The sequence below is a fragment of the Hylobates moloch genome, unplaced genomic scaffold (genome assembly GCF_009828535.3).
Source record: "Hylobates moloch isolate HMO894 unplaced genomic scaffold, HMol_V3 SCAFFOLD_15, whole genome shotgun sequence".
Classification (NCBI taxonomy): Eukaryota; Metazoa; Chordata; class Mammalia; order Primates; family Hylobatidae; genus Hylobates; species Hylobates moloch.
Genome location: NW_026652290.1, coordinates 60,118,347 through 60,137,889, shown reverse-complemented (window position 1 = coordinate 60,137,889; position 19,543 = coordinate 60,118,347). Strand labels below are relative to the sequence as shown.

The 19,543-nt window shown below is 48.2% G+C and overlaps 1 long non-coding RNA gene across 1 annotated transcript; it reads left to right on the top strand.

The window, feature by feature from the left end:
* The first annotated feature begins 3,751 nt into the window (after positions 1-3,751).
* Positions 3,752-12,944, top strand: LOC116483931 (uncharacterized). Its single transcript, XR_004252398.1, has 4 exons — positions 3,752-3,860; positions 9,254-9,572; positions 9,665-9,777; positions 11,726-12,944. It is a non-coding gene; the product is annotated as an uncharacterized LOC116483931 (long non-coding RNA).
* Positions 12,945-19,543: the final 6,599 nt, after the last annotated feature.

Sequence of the window (19,543 nt, the reverse complement as noted above, 5' to 3'; positions counted from 1 at the left end):
AGATTTTATTTATTGTTTATTTTGCTGAAAATTTTTAGAATAAATTATGGACATTCTTCCATGTCACCCACACACACCAACACCATATCCAAAATAAAGGGATGATTTTCCATATCTAACCTCACCACTATTATCACACCTAAGACAGTTAAACATAATTTCTGACTCCCATTTGAAATGAAGTCTATATTTGAATTCCCCCATATGTCCCTAAAATGTCTTTTATAGTTTGCCTGTTCAAACCAGGGGCTGCTCAAGGAAAATACATCTCATTTGGTTGTATGTTTCTTTTCATCTAGAACAGTTCTCCCATCTTTTTCTTTTTCTTTATAATTTCAACTTTTATTTTAGATTCAGGGGGTACATGTACAGACTTGTTACCTGGGCATAGTGTGTAATGCTGAGGTTTGGGATATAAATGATCTTGCCACACAGCTAGTGAGCACAGCATGCAATAGTTAGTTTTTCAACCCTTCCCCTTCTCCCTCCCTCTCCTCTCTAGTAGTCGCTGGTATCTATTGTTGCCATCTTTATGTATGTCCATGAGAACCCAATGTTTAGCTCCCACTTATGTGAGAACATGTAGTATTTGGTTTTCTGTCTCACATTAATTTGCTTAGGATTATGGCTTCCAGCTGCTCCTAGGTTGCTGCAAAGGACATGATTTCATTCTTTTTTATAGCTGCACTTTTATTTTTCATTATGTGGATTTTTTGAAGAGATCAGGCTAGTTGTCTTGTAGAATGTCCCACATTCTGGATTTATCTAATTGTCTCCTCCTAGTGTCATTTAGCTTGTCCCTCTATCCCCTATGCTTCCTCTCATGGTATCCATAAGCATGCAGCTGCTCAACAACCTCATCATCCAGAAACCCCCAGCAGTGGGAACTGACCCTGTGGGTCATCACTCCTACTGGGCTATCACAGCCCCATCAGGATTGGTCATCTGGTGCCTGGTCCTCCTTCCTCACAGGGGCCTTTCTCAGACCTGTGCTGAACTCCCTCCCTCACTGCTTCAGCCTCTGCTGGAAGAAGCCTTTCCTGACCATTCACTGAAAGTGTGCCCCCCAACCTTCCCTAGATCCCAGCCTACTGTATTTTTCTTCTTAGCACACCATATCATCCAAGATATATTTACTGTTTATTTTGTGTTCTCTGTCTCTGCTGCCAACACTGTAAACTTAATTAGGACAGGGACCGTTATTGCCACAATCACTACTGTATCCCCAGTGCCTAGAACAGCTTCTCATACAGAGAAGACACCTCATAAACCTTGAATGAATGAATGTATGAATGAATGGGCCCTACGGCTAATAATCCAATTCTAAGTACACCATCTACCCCAAGTCATATTGTTTGAGGTTATTATCTTCCCAGAAACACATACAAAATTCTGAAACTACACTTAACATTTAGCAGGGGGAAAACCACATCATCTGTGAACAGCAACAAAGTCTCCCAGTGCAAGTTGTCTGGTCTTCCAGCCCTCAGGCCCACCCCGCCCTCTCCACCAGACTTTGGGCAACTCCTGGATCACTCAACCCAGGGTGAATACAGGGCCGCTTGGCCATAAATACCATTTAGTCTCACTCAGCAAATATGAGCTGTATGAATTATAGCACTTGGCTTGGAGGATGATTTCTTTTGTCTGATTTTTTTCTAAGTCAAGTCTACTTTTTTCCTCCTTTTTCTTTCTTAGCCTTCAAATGTTGAACAGGTTCTGCATTCAACTCCCAGCCAAGTTTTGTAGCTTAGAGCTGGCACTGAGCCGGAGGGCCCAGGCAGAGGAATCAAGGAGAGTCCCCGGAGCCAGGGTGGAAGCTGGGGTACAACCCACCGATGAGCAAAGGAGCAGGGCTAGCTTGTGTTTTGTTGGGACCAAACCAACAAATAAGACATGGCACAGTGCACCATCTAAAATGGAGCTTCTCACCCCAGCTTCCAGGGAGCCCAGGAACCCCCTGAAACTGTGTGCAACATATTGTGAATATTTGCTTCCAAGCACCTTTCTGGGGAGAGGGTTTGTAGCTTTCACCAGTTTCCCAAGGGAGTTTGTGACGTCCTCACTCCACCCCCAAAAAGAAAGGTAAGAAAAACACAGCGTCCGGCAGCTTTTCACATACAGGATCAAAATTGTGCGAAACTCCTGCTGTGCCCGCACCTCACCCAGGAGCTCAGGCTCATTTAGGAGACAAGGCCCGATTGAAGGAGGCAGGTTCGGGTTTTGTTTTATTTTCTTTTGTTGAGTTATCATTTCTTGAGGGCTTCCTGTATGCACAGCACAATATTAAGCTCTACGACAACAACAATAATAGCTAGCTCTCAACCCAGCACTTAACGCCAGGCCCTGTTCAAGGTGTTTTCTGTGCATTTGCTCATTGAATCTCCCAAGAGTCCTAAGAAATAGGTACCATTATTCTCATCTCACTTTACAGATGATAAAACTAAGGCACAGAAAAGGAACTTGCCCCAAAATGCATGGCAGGACAGATCTGAACCCAGAGGGTCTGGCTCCAGGTCCTTGTGCCTATAGGACCTCTCAAGCTCTGTTATTTCATTGGAACCTACAATGACCTCCAAAGTAAGTAGTCTTGTTTTCTCCATTCTACAGGTGATAACACTGAGGTTGAACAACTTGCCCAAGGTCACCTCATGCTTTACACACCTCTCGCTGTGAGACTGACAACAGAGAACAGTCAAACGAATTCAGAGGGGGTCATTCCAGGAAGGGGAGACAGGGGAAGAGTCAAGCAGGGGCGGTGGGAATCTGGAAGGTCATGGAGCTCAAGTGCGTGTGCCTGAAAAAACCATTCCTCGAGTGCTGAGGAGCAGCCAAACCTCCTTCCAGAGCCCTCAGCCCAGGAGAGGTGGCTTACAGTCCCACAGGTGGAGAAGGAGCCTTAGGCTCAAGGTTAACACCCACTCTCATTCCCTGTTCTGCATCAAAGTCACAGGGGTCACCCAAGGAGTGCCTTCTATGGTAGAGAGAGATTAACAGGGCAGCCTCCCAGCAGCCCCCACCCCAACCCTGCTCCCTGGGCCAGCTGTCCCGCTGTCATTGACCCGGTCCCTATTTACAGTTCAGTAGCAGAGGCCTATGACTCAGGGACAGAGGGAATCCCCAAGGTGCCAGGCCTCAGGCCATGTGGAGAGTGGCTCATTAAGAGCCTCGGCACAGCGATTACCTCCAGAGAGGTGGCGTGTGAGCAGGTACCTTGGAAGCTTTGTTTCTAATGTTTCTAAAGATCGCCAAGGTGTTGTGTTCTGAGTAATAATGAATTGCCTTCATTATTCACACGCACAATCTGCACCGCCGCCCACAAAGGCCTTGGACACTCCTGCTGAGCAGGTGAAGTCAGCCCTCTGGTCCTAGCTCTCCCACTGACTGGCTGGTGGGTGTCAGCCTAAGAACCGTATGGACTTCATCAGTGCCGGAGTGTGAGGCCCTTTGTATCTTGGAGCCATTACCAGAAAGCAGAGCCTCCAGTAGACCTTTTTCAAACTTTCTGTGTGGTTTGCACGTTCGTCCACTGTACCGAGGTAGCATTTCTTCTCATTATGACTCCGGGGGCTGTCCGCCTGCCTCCAGTTCCCAAAACCCTGTGGCTGTGGAAGCTGTGAGGTAAGCAGAACATGGCCCAGCCCCCGGGCCCTGCTGATTGGTTCAGAAGTGGACCTCTGGCGCAGGCCCCTCCAACCACAACATCCTGAGTTCTTGGCAACAATTGCTTGGCGACGGCCTCAGCCTTTAACTAGAATTTTGGAGAAAAGCTGCAGTGCGTCTTTAACTTGTTAAGCTTGGGAGCTGCTATCAGAGAGTCTTGCATTCTGGGCCCAGCCACATCCCTGCTCTTGGTAAAGGTTAGTTATTTACCTTTAGTTAATTATCTTTACCAAAAGTATTTGAGCAAAAAATAAATTATACACATGCTCACGCGTGCACACACACACACACGCACACACACACATCCATACATATGTCTTTAAACTACTTAGAGGGGCGTTCCTGCCACTTGCAACCAGCCTGTCATATATACTTCTCTGAACCATCTGGACATTTTACAGGAGGTTCCCTTTCTGCAGAGGGACAAAGGGGTAGGCTGGGGAGAACATGAAGGCCTTTGGGTTAATGTGTTGGAAGCTGCCGCCAAGCTTGTAAATGAAAAGCATCTTTGAACTCATTGAGTAAATGTATAGGAAAGTGGATTTAAATTGAACGTCATCTGCCTACAGCCTTGGAAGCACATGTGTATGGCCCCAAAGCTAAAGGCTGCTAGACATTCTGCACAGGAGCTTGCGGCCTGGTGGTAGTCACTTCCCTTGGCGGGGCTTCCAGGGGTCCAGCAGCCTCACCTGACACATGACACAGGGGCAGAGCCAAGCAAAGCTTCAGCCTCCACTGTGAGGTGCAGCCACAGCTATCTCCTGCCCAGCTGGATTTTCCAGTCCTGCCGGCACGTTCCTTCCTGTTCCTTCCCTCATCCTTTAGCAAACAGATTTCTGCAAACTCAGGCACCCAGAGAGTGAGGGGATTCCCATGGGGGCCTTCCGTGGTATAGGCTCTTGGGGCTCTGCCAGCCTGCTCTTAAGAGTCCAGGACTGGTGGGCTAGGCTGGCAAAGCTATCCTGCATGCCCCGCTCTCCTCCCTCCTGTCTTCCTTTCCTCCATCCACCTCGCAGCCCCTGGCCTGCCTTTACTCCCAGCTCTCCTCCCTGAACCAGACCCGCTCCACCCTCTGCCACTTACACCTTTAAGGTGGACAGCTGAGCTGGAAGGAGCCTCAGAAACCGTCCCCATCCAATCCAGTTCCTTTCCAGAAAGAGAAACTGAGGACAGGGAGGTGAAGTGAGCCGTTAAAGGTCACCAGCTCTAGGGAGCTGCGCTGGGGATAGAACGCGGGTGGCTACGCCAGGCGTGGTGGCGTGCACCTGCAGTCCTGGCTGCTGGAGAGGCTGAGGCCGAAGGATCGCTTAAGCCCCAGAGTTCGAATTCAGCCTGGGCAAGGGGCGAGATCTTCCTCTCTTAAAAAAAGGAAGAAAAGGGCCAGGCGAGGTGGCTCAGGCCTGTAATCTCAGCACTTTGGGAGGCCGAGGCGGGCGCATCACTTGAGGTCAGGAGTTTGAGACCATCCTGGCCAACATGGTGAAACTCCGTCTCTACTAAAAATACAAAAATATTAGCCGGGCGTGGTGGCGCATGCCTGTAATCCCAGCTCCTCGGGAGACTGAGGCAAGAGAATCGCTTGAGCCCAGGAGGCGGAGGTTGCAGTGAGCCGAGATCGTGCCACTGCACTCCAGCCTGGGCGACAGAGCAAGCCTCTGTAAAAAAAAAAAAAAAAAAAAAAAAAAGGACAAAAAGAAGAAGGAAGGAAGGAAGGAGGAAGGAGAACCAGTGGCCAGCGCCCTGAGTGTGTTTGGAGAGGGTTGGGGTGTGGGGGTGTGCGTTTGAAGCCTTGTGTCTCCTGTGGACAAGGAGGAGCGCTCTGTGCCCTGGGGAAAGCCAAGGGAGAGGAGGGGTTGGAGAGGCAGGGACCCCGTCCCCCTGGACACTCGGGAGCGAAGGCGTGAGAGGCCTCAGCCGGCCGTCCCTCCTCGCGCCTCTGCCCCGGCGGACGCACGTGGACCGGAAAGCCGAGGGGGCGCCGGGCCGGCTCTGGCCGCTGGGCCCGGGATGCCAGGATGCGGGGGGCCGGGGCGCCAGGATGCGGGGGGCCGGGGCTGCAGGTGCTCTCGGGGGCAGGGGGAAGCTCCGCTCCCTCTGCAGAGGACACCCGCGCCGCCGCCCCGGCAGCCTCCGAGGCGCCCGCTCTGCGCTTCACTCTTGGCCGCTCCCCCGGAGCCACGCGAGCTGGTCGGGGCGGCTGGACCCGAGCCTGGGAGCCTGCGGGCTGCCGAACCGCCCGGAGCCGCAGCGCCGCAGCCCGCCCGCTCGGGGGCGCCCCAGCTTCCGGCCTCCGGCGGCTTCCGCGTCGCGCTCCCCAGGCCCGGCGGCTGCGCCAGGCCCCCTCGGCGTCCCCCGCCCTCTCTGCCGGGCGCTCGCCCCCGCCGCCACCCTGGGATCTGAGCCCGGGCCGTCTCCCCGCGGCGCCGCGCCTGGCGGTCACTCCCTCTGACCTCCTGGGCCCAGTCCTGGGGCGAAGAGCCGCATCCCCGGGGACCTTGGTAGAAAAATATGCGGCTCCTGTAGCCACCCGAGATCTTCTGGATCAGAAGCCCTGCACCAGCAGACTGGGTGTCGTGGACCTCCAAGCGGTTTTCACGCTGCGGAAGCTTGAGAACCTCCGCTCTGGAGCCCAGACCCCGCCGGAGAGTGGACAGAGCGGGAGGATGGACTGAGCCCCTCGGGGACAGCGACCCTGTCTTTGTTCCCTCAGATAGCAGGGAGTCCTGCTGATTACTGACCGGTGAGACAGGGAAAATGGTTCCTGCAGGCAGCCCTGGGGTTCTTTAATAAAAATGATCTTTCCTGGATGATGACCAGAAGTGACTTGGAAATTGACACAAATTTCCTCAAAGGATTGATCCACTTAGCATCTGTTTAGATTACATCCCAAGTTGTTGACAATGGAGCTGGAAAAGCACTCTGACTCTCTATTGTCAATGGTCTCTGAGGGGCTCACAGCACCTGGCGTGGCTCACATATCCAGCCTTCTGCCAGGAACGTGGACGCTTGCTTCATGGATGTCATTTATAGGCTGAGTGAAAATCTATCCCAGAAGGTTTGGGATACATTTGAAGATACTTCCAACCTTCACTAAAGATTATTCCCATTTCATAGGAAGGAACTACTTCCTTTCTTATTCCACCTAGAAAAATGTGGAATAATTCAAAAGATGTGACCATAACTTTTTGTCTTTTTTCCAGAATATTTTAAAATATGTTTACATAATGTTTACAATGAAATTTAACACATTCATAACCCTGTAATGTGTCCCATCCCCTGAGACCCAAGCGTCTGCTGTTAACCTAGTGACAGGGAGGGTTAAGGCCATGATGTGTTAAGGAATGTTGGCTTACTGTACAATGTCTCCCACCAGAAGTCCATTTTGCAGCCAACAACCTTTGAATCACCCTGCCCTTGACTCAAGGGGATGATTCTGATGGTGGAGTACGGATCAGAGTGAGGGGAGATTTGGGATAGGCCGGCCAGGTCTCTCAAGTCCCATCTTCCAGGTGACACTCTCACCTGCTTCTAAGCCTTTGAATGGGTTGTAGGAGGTTGGGGGCTGGGGCTTAGGGATGAGAGGAGGGCCCCAGAAGATGGGGCTTTCTGGCTGGTCTGCTTGGGGAGGATGGGAGAGGGTTTGATAGAGCAAGGGTTTGTTCAGGGCCAATTGTGCTGTCAAGAGCCTGGACATACTCCTCTTTATCCCAACAATTCTACTTCAGGAATTTCTTCCATGGGAATAATCAGGCCTTAAATGACCAACAATAGGCCAGGCACAGTGGCTCACAATTGTAATCCCAGCACTTTGGAAGGAGATGGGTGGATCACCTGAGGTCAGGAGTTTGAGACCAGCTTGGCCAACATGGCAAAACCCTGTCTCTACCCAAAATACAAAAAATTAGCCCAGCATGGCACCTGTAATCCCAGCTACTTGTGAGGCTGAGGCAGGAGAATCGCTTGAACCCAGGAGGCGGAGGTTGCAGTGGGCCAAGATCTAGCCACTGCACTCCAGCCTGGGCGATGGAGCAAGACTCCATCTCAAAACAAACAAACAAACAAACAAACAAGCAGAAAAACCTAACAATGTGGGAGGGGTTTAAAGAAGAGTGCTCAGTCACATGAGAGAACAATCTGCAGCCATCAAAAAATCCCATTTTCAAAACAGTTCTAATGACATGGAGAATTGCTCATGATATGAGGTGAAAAGCAGCATAGAAAATGGTATTGTATGATACCTACTTTATGCAAAATACATATTATTTGCCTAAGGAAAAATATATTTTTAAAAAAGACTGGAAGAAAGTTTGTCAAGATATTAACAATGATTTTCTTTGGGTGATGGGTTCATAGGTGATATTTGGTTTCTGCTTTATTTTTTCTGTTTTCCATAATGAGCACGTGTTACTTTTGAATTAGAAAAATAATTTAAGAACCTGCAATGTTCTAAGCATTGTGCCAGACTCAAAGATGAATAAGCTACAAAGACATATTTTCTGCCTTGGAGGAACTCATCATGGTCAATGGAGATAAGAGGTAGCCAGAAAATCGCAGTGTGGGGCAGGGTGGGACAAGTACAGAAGAGAGAGAGAGAGGGGCAGGACACAGTGGGAGCTCAGAGGAGGGACAGAAGACATCCCCTGAAATCTAAGCTCCCTGGGAGCTGGCACCTAGGAGGTCAGTAGAGCAGGGTGGGGTCAGAGTCCCAGCTCTGCTCCCTGATGCCCTGTAGCTTTGGCCAGGTTTCACTAACTAGTCTGGCTTTCCCATCTGTAAAATGGGATAGTGAAAGGTTTTTGTGAGCAATTAATAAGGTAATGAATACAAAACATGGTCCCTGGCACAGAGTAAGTGCTCAATAAAAATTACATTTACAATAGAATTTCTCAAGTCAGGTCTGGGCAGGAAAGCGCAACGGTAGCGAGGAACTGGTTGAGGTTGCTTGGGGTTCACAGGTAAAGGGTGGGAGACAGGATAGAGGATGCCAGCCAAGGGGCATAGCTTCTGGCATAGGTGCTGCACGGTGCTCGAGGCTGGGGGACCAGTTGGGTGGGGGTTGCCTCCTGTGCCCTTGAGCAACAGAATAAGTGGAGGATGACTTGGGGATGAAAGGATGGAGAGTCAACGGGCACAGTGGTTCACGCCTGTAATCCCAGCACTTTGGGAAACCAAGGCGGGTGGATCACCTGAGGTCGGGAGTTTGAGACCAGCCTGACCAATACGGTGAAACCCCACCTCTAACAAAATTAGCCGGGCATGGTGAGCATGCCTGTATCCCAGCTACTTGGGAGGCTGAGGCAGGAGAACTGCTTGAACCCGGGAGGCGGAGGAGGTTGCAGTGAGCCGAGATCACGCCATTGCACTCTAGCCTGGGCAACAAGAGTGAAACTCCATCTCAGAAGAAAAAAGAAAGGACGGAGAGTCTGGAGCTAAACTCAAAGCCCTTAGCCCTGACTGGAGAGGGTGAGGGCATGAAGGGACCTCCACAGAGCACCCCTAGCATTAATCAAGCATCTACAGTGTTGTATGTGCTGTGTTTTTAGTCCTGTTAGTAACCTTGAATATCAACATTACTATCTCCATTTTACAGATGCAGAAACTGAGGCCCAGGACCACACACTGACACCAAGTGGACTAGGATTCAGGCCATTGACCATATTCTTTCAACTTCAGGAGCAACAGCACCTGGAGGACCCAAATTTGCTGTCATCCTCTACGAGGCCTCAGCAGTCTCCAACATGGAAGGGCACTGAGCCAGCCTGGGGGTTTCCAGGGATCTTCCTGACTGAACACTGGAAAGACCCTTTCATTCCGTCCTGTCCCCCAGGTGGGACCCCATGCCCTGAGGTGGAACAGAGGTGAGGAGGAAGGGGAGCGGCTCCTGTGCATTTTAATAGAAATGAATTCAAGTAAGTTTGAGAATGTCATAAATCCCTCAAGAGGGCTAGAAGTGGTGGAGGAGCCCCTGTACCCCCAAGTGATCCCTCTGATGCCTTGACAGCTTCTCTCCTGAAAGACTCAGTTCCTTGGGCCCAAACTTCTCCAGTCTCTCATGAAAGGAGATGAACTGCCTCAGATAAAGTGCTAATCTTCAGCCTCGAAGTCTTCGGAAGGGTAAGATTGCTATGTATCTGAAGATGGGTGTAACAGAAAAGCAAATGTCCCGTAAGACCCCTGCTCTCTCCTCCTCCACTGAGAGCTCACACTGCCTACAGGGCAAGTCTCATTGCTTGAGAAAGCTCTTTTAATTTTTTCCAATCCACCTGGCAAAGAGCCTGACCACAGCGTCTGTCTCACCCTCCTTCCCGAAACTTCGGTCTCCCCCATGGGATTTGCAGAATTTGGGAGGGGGTGCTGTGTTGCTTTGCAGTTCTGCTGCCCATTTTTCACAAGAGAAAACTGGGTGTCAACGAAATGAGAATAGATTTTGCAATGAAAGCATTTGGAGCCAGACAGTGGGAGAAATCTAATTTATAACAGTGGTTTTCAACCACGGCTGCAAATTAGAAGCACAAGAACACTTCAAAAAATACTCATACCCAGGCCCCACCAAATATTTATCTTGAGATGGGATGCTTTCTTGCCTGCCTTCCTTGTGTGTGGGGTGTGTGTATGTGTGCGTGTGTGTGTGATGTGTGTGTTTTAAAAAGTCTTCCAGGTGATTCTAATATGCCAGAGCTAAGAATTACTCACTTAAAATAAGACAACTGTGTTAGAAAGAATATCCAATAGAGAAATGAACAAAAGACATGAATGGGCAATTCACAAAGACAAAATAAAAATGGCTAATGGGCACATGAAAACCTGTTGACCCCAATTAATAATTAAAGAAATGCTAAATAAAACAATAATGAGATAGTATTTCATGTATCGAGTTGTCAACCCTTTTTTTTCTAATGAAAGAATATTCCCAGGAATAACAACAATGTGTTTGTGTGTGTGTTGGGGGTGGGGCTGTGGCAAGTCTCAAACACTGTGAGAATAAATAGCTACAGTCTCTCTTGAGGGCAGTTGGGCAACATGCGCACCTTTACACCCATCAGTTTCACATTAAGATTCTATAAGGATGCACTGAGATTTAGCTAGAGCTGTTAATCTTAGCAGGAACAGAAAATTGGAAATTCCTAAATATCTACCATTAGGAGACGAGTTCAATGAATTACGGTGCTGCCATAAAACAGGATGCCACACAGTCACTGAATGTAATAGAGTCGATGACTACGTCCTGATTCGGGAAGATGTTCAGATAAACTATTGAGTGAAAAAAGAAGCAGTTTCCAAATAATAATACCATTTTTGCTTTTTAAAAAATAATGTCCTTCCATGAAATAGGAGTAAAAAAATTAGAAGAATATGAAAAGTATATGCGTGTATGTGTCGGTACTTAGGAAAGAGCTTGCAAAAATACATGCAGGCCAGATGTGGTGGCTCATACTTGTAATCCTGGAAAGACTCGGGAGGCTGAGGAGGGAAGATTGCTTGGGGCCAGGACTTCAAGACCAGCCTGGGCAAGATAGGCAGACCCTGTCTCTAAAATTATTTTTTTCTTTTCTTTTCTTTTCTTTTCTTTTTTGTAAATTAGCCAGGCATGATAGCACGCACCTGTAGTCTCAGCTACTTGGGAGGCTGAGGCAGGAAGATCCTTAAGCCCAGGGGTTCAAGGTCACAGTGAGCCATGATTGTACCACTGAACTCCAGCATGGGTGGCAGAGTAAGACCCTGTCAAAAAAAAAAAAAAAAAAAGCAAGGTTTTAGTAGTCATCACCTTTGTGTACTACAAAGGTATTTTATATTTTTATTTTTGCTTCTCTGTATTTTCTAGCTTTCCCTTGCAAAGGATATATTGTGTTTGTGTTTGTCAAAAGGAAAAAAAATTATTTTTAATTAAAAAAATTAATGAAAATCAAAAATTTGTTTTCCTCTGGGAGGAGACGGTCAACATCTTCATGCAGCGAAATCTCCAGAAAATCCCCAGACTCTCCACCCTCATTTCCGCACCCCACCTTTGACCAAGGAGCCAAAATATAGCCTGAAACTGGACTTCTTTTCCCTCCTCTTCCAGGCCTTCTCCACACTGCTGGGCTGGGAAAGGCTGAAGGAGGTGGAGCTGGGGAAGAAGATGAAGATCTAGAGGTCTGAGACAGCCTCAACTGAGTAGACAGCAGCCCGGGTTCCGAAGTCCTGGCCCCAGCTCTGTGTAGCCCTGTGACTTTAGTTCAGGCCCTTGACTTCTCTAAGCTTCTGTGTGCACAGCTATCAAATGGGAGTAATAACAGTATTGACCTTGTGGGTGGTTATGAGGCCTTACTGAGATGGTACAATGTCAAGGGCTTAGCACGTTGCCTAACACTCAGTAAATGCCACCCTGACTGCATTTAATTTGGGAAGCTAGACCCTTACCTACCCAAGGGCTGTGATGGTCGCAAGCCCACCTGCAGCCGTCCTCAGAGGGTAGGTGGAGAGTGAAGACAAGCCCCAGAGCCACGGACTCCAGAATGCCTGGCCTGGACTCCATGCCTGGACCTGTTACTTGATTAGGGTTTCTGACCCCAGCTTCTTCCCCATTTGCCCTGTCACACCATCCCAAAAATGTCCTGTTGCCCCCCTCTTGACCCTTCCTCCCACCCCAATTCCATTTATCACTTGTGGTGTCAGGGCAGAGAAGCCCAAGGCACTGAACTCCTCTTGCCACTGTCGGTCGCCCTCTGTGCCTGTTAACAAGAATGTGGGACCTGGGGATTCTAAACCACCACACTCACCAATTCTCTCAATCCCCTGACCATCTCCATGCCTCCAAGACTCTCTGCGTCAGCCCAGAGGGGAAGCTGCCCGAAAGGTCTCTGGCTCCTTAGTGCAGAGCGGGATCTACACCAGGTGCAGAGCTCCCTGGTCAGCGCAGCAGTGGGCCTGCCACCCAGACACACAGAGGCAGCTCAGCAACAGTCAGAGGCCCTCAGACAACATCGGGAACAGAAGTGGCTGTATGAGCTTCTAAAAATCCCCATCTGGAAGCTGGAGAAGCTGGGCTCATTCCCTAACTCAGAGGAGGCCACAGTCCCTGGGGCAGGAACTGGCCCCTCCTATTCTTCCCCTGCCCTCCAGAGTGGGGTTGCCTGGGACCAGGTCCTCAAAAACTGTGATGGGAGGAGGGCGCCTTTACAACAGCAGATGGAGCACCTGTGAGTCCCAAGTTCCCTTCCCCAAAGACCAAGAAAGAGTTTGGAGAACAGTGGAGCCAGCCTTGCCTTCTCCTCTCCTGAATGAATGGATGCACGAATGAATGAATGCCTCTACTTTACTCTTTTATTTTTAGAGTTAAGGTAGAGAAAGAATAAAATAGCTGTGGATGTACAAACACCATTTAGAACACAGTTAAACAAGCCCAGAAGCTTAGTTGAACACAAGTGTCAATAGGCAACCACATTTTGAATTTGCTGCCCAGCAGCTAAACCAGAACTGGGCCCTGCAGTGCAGTAGTTTGGCCAACTATTTAATGAATGAATGACATGACATGACCACACATTTCAGATAAGGGGGAAAAGGGGGAGGAAGCTTTGGGGGGTGTGTCTCCGCACCCACATAGAGTTGAAGTCACTTGTACTTCGTGTAACTTGACAGCTCAGTGAGCTTTAGAATCAAGCACCCACAGATGGGGAAATCTCATTTTCTAAATGAAATTAACAAAGTAGGAGGGGCAGATCAGGGTGTTTCAGTTCATACCCCAGCCTGCTCTCCTAGGAGTCTGGTAACTAGACCAGAGCTTCTGCTAGGTAAGTTAATCAAACGACACCTGCTGGGGGGGTGCTGCCCACAGACATGCCCACCATTCTATGACCCTGTACACACACACACACACACACACACACACACACGCACACACACACGCACTGTCATCCTGTTCTGGGCTATTCTATGTGTTTGATGCTTGAGCCAAAGATAGAATTTGTGTGGACTGTTTTCCCTGAATACTTAACTTTTGCCTGGGACCAGGTACTCAAGAACTCTTCCTGAGAGCCCAACCCTTGAGCAGCCACATTGCCACAGGCCCTCTGGCTTTATTGCTGTGTTGTTGACTCAGCTGGGGATTTCTGGTGGCTTTGAGATTCTCTCTCCATCTGGACTCAGTCTCTGAGGCTCCGGACTCCTTCCTAGTCCCTATTTCCTCCTGTCTCTCCCCCTTGGACTCACCTGGGCAATGGGCTGCTCCAGTCTGAAAGAGTCAGGCCCTGTTAGGCTGGGCAGCATCTGGAGTGAAAGGCAGGCTGCTGTCAGGCCCTGAGAAACAGGTATTTTTATTCCGGGGAGTGTCCCCTTTTCGGGACTCAGACCCTGGGAATTTGGGTGCCCCACTCAGCTCTAGCTAAAGTTGGGCTCCCAGGACCCTCACCAGGCTAAGAGTGAATGCACTTGGGTTTCTTAGCTTCCCTGCCCCCCACCATTCCCCACAGTGGGTTCCTTTTGTCTTCACTAAATCCCCTCCAATCTCCCCTTCCAAAAGCCAGCAGATCCAAGTGGAATTCAACACCCAAACACTCACACAAAGGCAAGGATTAATAGCTGGCTTTGTCTGGCCACAGATGTGCAGCAGCTTGGCGGGGGGGGAGGGGGGCATTTTTTTCTTGCCACTTGAGTCAGTTGGGCTCTGGCTCCACACTTGAGGGTGGGGAGGGGAGGAAGCTGGGGAGGAACTGCTGCGTGGATTCCCCCTCGAGGGCACCACACCCGACTTCTCTGAGCTGGTGTGTTCTTGGGGGTCTGGTCCCCACAAAGGAGAGACTTCCTCTACAAAGTTCTTCTCTGGCTGGGAGGCCTTTCAGCCTCTCTTCCTTTCACTTCAAAAAGTCACACTCACAAGCTGGTGCTCAGTCTCTGGACTCAGTTCCTGTGCTTCCAAAGCCTGAGCTCTAAAGCAGGCCCCAGAAATTCTCAAAGAAACCCTGAGAGCTGAGCAGACTAACTGGGACACTGACAGGAGGCACACGGGAGCCCATACTGCAGGAGGATGGGGAATATTCTTGGAGGAGGTGGGGCTTAATCTGAGCTCCAAAGGATGGACAGAGGGGAAAGAAGGGGACTTCTTTGCAGGGACTCCAGGAGGGGTCAGTGGGACAGGAGAGAGCAGGGCCTTGAAGGTATGGGAAGGGGAATGAATATTTCCTGTGGCAATAGGGAGCCACTGAAGTTGTAGATCAGAGTCAGAGCTGGAGAAGCACCATGGGTGTAAGGAAGCCTGCTCTGTTGTTGGGCATAGAACAGGATGGAGGAGGTGGTAGCCAAGGAAACAAATGGGTGTCGCTGGGCCAGAGCTCATTCTCACTCAGTCCCTCTGCATCCAACAGAATCCCTTATTTGAACAATCCATGCTACTATTCAACCACACAATCACGGAGTTACAAATTTCGTCCTCAATATTTAGGGACAGAAATATCATGTTTCCCTATTGTTCTATGTCAGGTAAATTAGGCTTTATTCCCAAACACAGAGCTCATTGGAAATATGACATCAGTCAAATTCGGGGTGAAGGGGTGCTTCCCCTTCCCTAGGGTGGGACAAGTATCTGGGGTCTCCAGCCCAGCTGGTCTCTGAGGGGCTTGTTGATCAAGACAAGGCCCCTGGTATCAGGAGGTTTATGTGCTAGAGGAGGGAAAACAGTAAGAAACAAGGAAGCAAATGAATAAATGAGATGGCTTTAGATCAAGTTTGTCCAACCTGTGGCCTGCAGGCCACGTGCAGCCCAGGACAGCTTTGAATGCAGCCCAGCACAAATCTGTAAACTTTCTTAAAACATTATGAGATTTTTTTTTTTTTTTCCTGAGATGGAGTCTTGCTCTGTCACCCAGGCTGGAGTGGAGTGGCACAATCTCGGCTCACTGCAGCCTCTGCCTCCCAGGTTCAAGTTATTGTCCTGCCTCAGCCTCCTGAATAGTTGGGATTACAGGCATGTGCCACCACACCCAGCTAATTTTTTGTATTTTTAGTAGAGACGGGGTTTCACCATGTTGGCCAGGCTGGTCTCGAACTCCTGACCTCAGGCGATCCACCCACCTTGGCCTCCCAAATTGCTGCAATTATAAGCATGAGGCACCATGCCTGGCCAAACATTATGAGATTTTTTGGCAATTTTTTTTCTTTTTTCTTTTTTTTTTTTTTAGCTCATCAGTTATCATTAGTGTATTTTATGTGTGGCCCAAGACAATTCTCCTTCTTCCCATGTGGCCCAGGGAAGCCAAAAGATTAGACACCCTTGCTTTAGACAGTGACAAATGCTGGAGAAGAACAGACTGATATGTATGGCTGGGATGAGTGGTCAGAGAAGGCTACTCTGAGGAGACAGCATTTCAGCTGAGAACTGGAGGATGAGAAGGAGTGAGACATAGTAGAATCTCATCTAGTCTAGATATCTAACCCTTTTTGGTCTAAAAACAGTAACTTCAGAGAGCTCAACATAATACAGAGATAGAGGTGCTGAGTATATTTAATGCAAAGGAATGGAAGCAGGACTGAGATTGGAGTGGCAGTCTCAGCTCAGAAAAGCTGGTGCGATGACAGGGCACTGTGTGAGGGACACAGGAAAAAGTGAGCTCGGAGGGCAGGCCTGGCTAGAGAAGGAGTTGAGAGTCTAAGTTCAGTGGGAAAAATAAATTTCGAGGGTCAGATTGTGAACTGATTCATGTTTGGAATGTCAAAATGTTGAATGTTTTACAATTTGAAATTAAAGACAATACCATTTACATTAGCACCTCAAAATAAGAAATACTCTAGTATAAATCTAACAAAACATGTATAAAATCTATATGAGTAAAACAATAAAATGCTGGTAAAATAAATCAAAGATCTAAATAAATAGAGAGATATTCCGTGTTCGTTGACGATGAGACTCAATATTGTTCAGATATTGGTTCTTTCCAACTTGATCTATAGATTCAGTACAATCATAATCAACTCCCAGTAGTCTATTTTGTGGAACTGGCAAAGCGATTCTTAAGTTTATGTAGAGAGGCAAAAGACTAGAACAGTTAACACAATATTGAAGGAGAAAACAAAGTCAGAAGGCTGACACTACCCCATTTCAAGACGTACTATAAAAGCTATTGTGATCACCTGCAGTCCCAGTTACTTGGTGAGAGGATTGCTTGTGCCCAGAAGGTCAAGGTTGCAGTGAGTTATGATTGCACCACTGCACTGTAGCCTGGGCCACAGAGTGAGACTCCATCCCTTAAAAAAAATTCAAAATAGATTATAGATCTAAATATAAAAGCAAAATTATAAAAATTCTAGAAGATAACACAGAAGAAAATCTAGGTGACATTGGATTTGGTGATGTCAGCTTAAATATAACACCAAAAGTATGATACATAAAAGAAAAAAATGACAAATTGAGTTTCATTAAAATTAAAAACTTCTCTGCAAAAGACATTGTTGAGAGAATGAAAAGACAAGCCACAGACTAGGAGAAAATATTAGCAGAACACGTATCTGATAAAGGACTGCTATCCAAAGTACACGAAGAACCCTTCGACAATAAGAAAACAATTCAATTAAAAATGAGCAAAGATCGGAACAGACATCTCACCGAAGGCATACAGATGGCAAATAAACATATGAAAAGATGCTCAACATAATATGTCATTAGGGAATTGCAAATTAGAATAACAATGAGATACCACTGCACACCTATTATAATGGCTAAAGTCCCAAACACTGGCAACACCAACGCTGAAGTGGCTGAAGAGCAATAGAATTCTCATTCATTGCTGGTGGGAATGCAAAATGATATAGACACATTGGAAGGCAGTTTGGGAGTTTCTTGTAAAACTATACATACTCTTACATATAATCCAGCGATCATCCTCAGGAATTTACCCAAATGAACTGAAAACTTATGTCCCCCCCTGCACATAAATGTTTATAGCACCTTTATTCAAAAAATTGCAAAAACTTGAACCAAGGTATCCTTCAGCAGGTAAAGGTTAAATAAATAGTGGTTCACCCAGACAATGAAATATTATTCACGGTTAAAAAACGATCAACCTATCAAGTCATGAAGGAACCTTAAATGTGTAATGCTAAGTGAAAGAAGCCAGTCTGAAAAGGCTATATACTATATGATTCCAGTATATGACATTCTGGAAAAGGTAAACTTGTGCAGACAGCGAAAAGATCAGAGGTTACCCGGGTTCCTGGGGAGGAGCAAGGGATGAATTGTGGGAACACAGGATATTTAGGGCAGTGAAACTACTCTGGATGACACAATAATAATGGTAGCCATTATACATTTGTCAAAACCCATAGCACTCACAACACTAAAAGTGAACTCTAATATAAACTATAAACTTCAGCTAATAATAATACATGAAGCAGTTTGGGAGGCCGAGCCAGGAGGCTAGTTTGAGCCCAGGAGTTCAAGACCAGCGTGGGCAACAGAGCAAGCCTTCAGCTTTACAAAAAATAAGAAAAATTAGCCAGGCGTGGTTGTGAGCACCTGTAGTCCCAGCTACTCAAGATGCTGGAGGATCACTTGAACCTGGGGACAGAGGCTGCCGTGAGCCGTGATCATGCCACTGCACTCCAGCCTGGGCAACAGAGTAAGACCTTGTCTCAAAATAATAACAACAACAATAATAATAATGTATCAGTATTAGCTCATCACTTGTAACAAATGTAACACATGAATACCAAATGTTAATAATAGACGAAACTAGGGGCCGGGCGGGGTGGCTCACGTCTGTAATCCCAGCACTTTGGGAGGCCGATCCAGGCAGGCAGATCACAAGGTCAGGAGTTTGAGACCAACCTGGCCAACTTGGTGAAACCCCGTCTCTACTAAAAATACAAAAAATTAGCCAGGCATGGTAGTGCACGTCTGTAATCCCAGCTACTTGGGAGGCTGAGGCAGGAGAATCACTAGAACCCAGGAGGCAGAGGTTGCGGTGAACAGAGACAGTGCCATTGCACTCCAGCCTGGGTGACAGAGCAAGACTCCATCTCAAAACAAACAAACAAACGAAAATAATCATAATAGAGGAAACTTGAGGGGTTGGGGGAAGGGGTATATGAGAATTCTGTACTTAAAAAAAAATTTCTGTAAACCTAAAGATGCTCTTTCTTAAAAGCCTGTTAATAAACATTTAAAAAATAACTTTAAAAAAAAAAAAACTGCTGCCTAGTTCCATCTCCTTCAGGGCAAAGCGAGACAGCCCCTCTCCCTCAGCACCAGCTGCCAGCAAACTCTCCCTTCTCCCCAGCCAAAGGCCTGGAGTGCTCATGAGGGAGCCCAAAGCACCACTTGGGGCCAGGCGAGAGCACATTTCTTCAGCTGGGAAAGGGAAAAATCTCTCCCAACACTAGCACACAAATCATCTCAATCCGTGTCCTGGCCTGGGATGATGTCACCAGATCCTCTCCCTGCAGGGGTGCCATCCATACTCCACATCCCCTTCCCGCCCTCCCAACCCTCTCCAGTGTCCCTGGGTGGGGTGCCAGATTAGTGCAGTGCCCAGGGACAGCTATGATGCCCCAGCCTCAGGGGAGTGGAGGGGGAAGCGCTAGATGCTTCTCCTCCCTGCAGGTTGCCTGCGCCTTGGCTCAGGGCAGGATAGGGTAAGGAGGTCAGGCCACTGATCCCAGGGCAGACAGGGGAGCCCTGAAGAGCTGTGGGACAGCAAGCAGGAGGCCACCCTCCAGTGGGGGGTAGGGATGATGGCAGTGCCTACCTAGCTGGGCCGTAATGAAGATTAAATGAGCTAATTCACGGAAAACCCTCAGCATAGGGCAGACACAGGAAGCACTCAGGAAGTATCCACGATGACTATTCCCGCTCCTCAGCCCCACGCCTGTCCTCCTGCTGGGGAACAAGGCCGTAGATGACGCAGAGGCCAGG